Below are 4,132 nucleotides of genomic sequence, written 5' to 3'. Positions count from 1 at the left end.
ATATATAAATAAAATACAAAACAAAAGACAGTAGAAAAAAAGAGAAAAAACAAGTTACAATCATCTAGCATGGACAATGTGTCTAAAACTGTACCATCTTATTTATCTAGTTGCATTCCAAAATAATTAAGGATTTCTTTTGGAAATTAAAAATGTTAGAAAGATTGGGTGTGGTGACACCCGCCTGTAATCCCAGCTCTTGGGAGGCTGTTAACAGGCGGATCACTATGAGTCCGATCTAGTAGTGAGACCCTGAACACCCTGTAGACACTTCCCTAAAGCACACACACAAAAATAACTTAATTAATTAATAAAATAAAACTGTTAGAAGAAACTATCAGCAAATCTTTTTTGCTACTTCAAATTGGAAATGATATGACTAATTATAACTCAATAACCAAAAAAAAGTTAGATTTAAAAAGCTAGACAAGGTAATTTTCAAATATTATACAAATAACTCCTAAATGTGACTCAGATATATGAAATGCAGGAAAAGCCCATGCATGGATGTTGCTGACTCTTCAGCAACACTTTGTCAAAGCATTGTTGTAATTATTTCTGCTCTACTGATAGGTAAAAAGTAACTTTTCAATGTAATTTAAATTCATTCTATGTATTTTTTCATTCAGACCCTGCATTTACTTTAAAGCAAAAAAAATCATTCACCATACTTTCCACTGTAATTGTGCACAAAGCTTTTAACATAATGAAAGTAGCCCCCAAATCAGAGTTGAACCGAGCTAGGTCCAAAATCTAGTACAGCTATTTCAGGATGTGTTTTGCATAAGTCAATGTTACTGACCTTGAGCACGTCCCTCTGCTAAGAAAAAAAAAGAAAGAAAGAAAAGAAAAGAAACAATTTTTAAAAGCCAGTAATATTTCCTTCACAGATTTTTGTTGGAAAGAAAATAAAATAACACCTGTGAAGTTCTAGATACAGAGTGGGGACCTGATAGCTGCTGCCGTCCATACTTCCTATCTCCCCCTGCCCTCATAGAGGAGGGTGGGCGATTGCCTTCCTCCTAAGGACAAGCTGCTCTGAATGGAAATATTTTTCAAAGCACCTTTGACTCACAGAGTCTTCTAAGAGCAAAAGAATAGGTAAAAGTAATAGAACCCACTCATTGTGCAAGTTAAATTGAAGCCACATGGGAAGATTCCAGAGGAACATCCTCAAAGACAAACAAAAAATGACAGTTCCCTCTAATTCTCCAGAAATAGCCAAAACATAGCCATTGGAGAAAAAAAAAAAAATCCAAACTTCACCAGAGCTTTTGGCAGTCTCCCCCGCCCCAACACACACACACACACACACACACACACATTTATCCGCACTCCTCCCCAACCTGTTCAAGGTGGCACACCAAGAGTTAAAAACAAGTCCCCGTTCTTTTTCTACACTGTGCTGAGTCCTCTTAAGAGCTGCACAAACACGCGGGGAAGAATTGCTGCCCAGGGAGCCGTGCCGACGCAGAGCAAGGGCTCCACCTGCAGTCTGAGATGGAGGAACTTTTCAAAAACACTGCTCTGTGAATCCTGAGAAGGCAAATCTAAGACAGAACCTCTTTGCATAAAATTTAAACTACACAACTTTCCCCTTCTAAATATTTCACTCCAGTACTAACCTACTGTCCACAGATAAAATAAGAAATCTTACAAAGTTCCATATTGATTTTAAGTAAACCAGATTTTTTAAATATGAAATATTTGCTTTGCATTCTTCAGGACTCATATGCTCATGTCATTTTTTTTATAGTGGTGGTACAAGCTGATAATCTCTTTAACTCTAGTGCTCCTATGGTTTCGCTCCATAGCACTTATGGTCTTGCAATAAAGAAAAAGATTAATTCTTGCCCACCAGCATGTTCACAAATTACCAGTAGTTTTTTAATATTCTAATAATATTCAACAGGGAATATTCCAACAGGGAATATCCTTACAGGGAAGGTTTTGGAGGAGAAATTTTTATCTTGATAAAGGAAGCAAAATTCAGTAATATTAATTGACTTTATTTTGACCATGGAAGTTAATAGCTACCCACGGGCAGTGGCGTTTTACAAAAACAAATGGTAGAAAATTTTTCCCATAATTCAACAGACTAAAGCTCCCAAATTTAACCCTAAATCTAAAATGAAATATATAATTGCATAGTAAAATACAATATCATCTTATATTTTATGAAAGATGGAAATTTTTCTCATTTCTGTAAAAGTCATGGCATGTGAGAGGAGAAAATTAGTCATTTTTCTGCATTCAAGCCTGCAGACATGGATTTTAAGCACACAAACACAGACAGTACTGAATCTTTCAAAATCTGACAATCAGTATAATTCATTGCTAATGTACTACATTGCTTCTTTTTTTTTACTATATCAAAATTCTTAGTCTTGGTTAAAGGTTGTCATAAATGTTTAAGACCATGATCCCCCAGGTAGGTAGGGGAAACAATAAAATTAAACTCATATGCTAAACCCAAGATTCTGCCTATCATCTAATGATATCCTAAATTCCTATCTGTTTCTCCTTTGTGTTCTTTACAGGTCAGCAATCAGAAATTACCACAGAGAAAAGTGAGTTTTGTGGATTCCAAGGATGATGAAAGGGATTACTACCCTATCAGAGAAAAGACTGAAACCAAACCCAAGCTTGCAGGCTTTTAGTACTCCGTGTTTTCAAAGGCCTCACCCATCTACACTTTATTTTCTAATAGAAAATTCTTGAAATGCGTAGGACAGTTGCTAGGTGCTCAGCTCTAGCACCTAGAAAAAGTGAAAAGTATTCTTAAAATGTACTCTATTCTTCCTAGTGACTGAGTTCTTTTATGATTACTTAATCTTTAGGAAAACAAAGTGTGAGGAAATTAAATATACTGAATTATGTCAGTGTACCAACAAAACCAGACTGTAATTCCTACGTTTTACACATACAAAACCACACAGTGAATTCTAATTCAATTCAACAAGTGCTTCTTTAAATTTTATTTATTTATTTATTTATTTATTTATTTATTGTATTTTTAGGAAAGGGTTTACAGGGTGTCACTGTCTCACTAATACATCGGACATGAAGTGATCCGCCTAGGGATCAAACCCCCGGCCCCTGCGCCCGCTTGCAGGTGCTTTAATATGCTGAGCTATTTGGCCAGCCCTAACAAGTACTTTTTAACAATTTCATGCTTTATGAAAATGATATATGAATATACTAGACTATTTACCCAAGATCTCAGAGCAACTTCACAAAATCTGGTACAGAAATTCATACGATGAATCTCAGTTCTGGAGAGCAAACAAGAAGACAAGGCGAAAGACATCAGACTCTGGAATGAAACACATCTGGATTCAAATTCTAGCTCAGTCACAGCCAGCTGTGAAACCTGGGACAATCTGGCAACATTGCTGTGCTTCAGATTTCTCTTCCTTAAACTCAAACAAATAATAATTTGCCAAACTGTTTATGTATTAAGAGATAATACATGAAAAGAATCCATACAAAGTATAAACATAAATTATAGTACATTCTTCCCAGGAAAATTAAGATTTCTTAGGCCTTTTCTTTATGGTGAAATGATCATTGTAGGTCAGCTCAAAATTTTAGCTTTTCCACTTGGCCCAAACATAAAATATTAACTATATTAAAAATGTGGATCCAGATCATGTTTATTTCATAATATTGTGGGTACAAAATCAATGCCAAAATTCTTTTATCTTTCCTTTCTCTATTCTCTCTCTCTCTCTTTCTCTATCCCCTCTCCTCATCCCTCTTATATACAATGTTTCAGTGCAAGTAGAACCACAAATAAGATTAAAGTGTTTCACTCCATGGTAACAAGCAAATGAATGCAAACTCTATAAAAGGATTCTGGACTGCTCTATTTCTTATGATAATAACTCATTATAACAAATTATTGCCCTTAGGCTATTTTAACTGAAAAAAAATATACATTGTGGTATTATTTCTTTTTAAAACTCGTGTTCCCCTGACCTTGTATCCCATTTGGAAGACATCCACATATACATAGGCCCTATTCTGAAAAAGAACGAAGCCCAAGGAATTATATAAGATTGTTATTACTGAAGTAATAGAGGAAGAAGAAGGAGGAGAAGGAGGAGGAGAAGGAGGAGGAGGAGGAAGA

The sequence above is a fragment of the Octodon degus genome, unplaced genomic scaffold, assembly GCF_000260255.1.
Source record: "Octodon degus isolate 3935 unplaced genomic scaffold, OctDeg1.0 scaffold00085, whole genome shotgun sequence".
Lineage (NCBI taxonomy): Eukaryota > Metazoa > Chordata > Mammalia > Rodentia > Octodontidae > Octodon > Octodon degus.
This window is presented reverse-complemented; position numbering follows the sequence as displayed.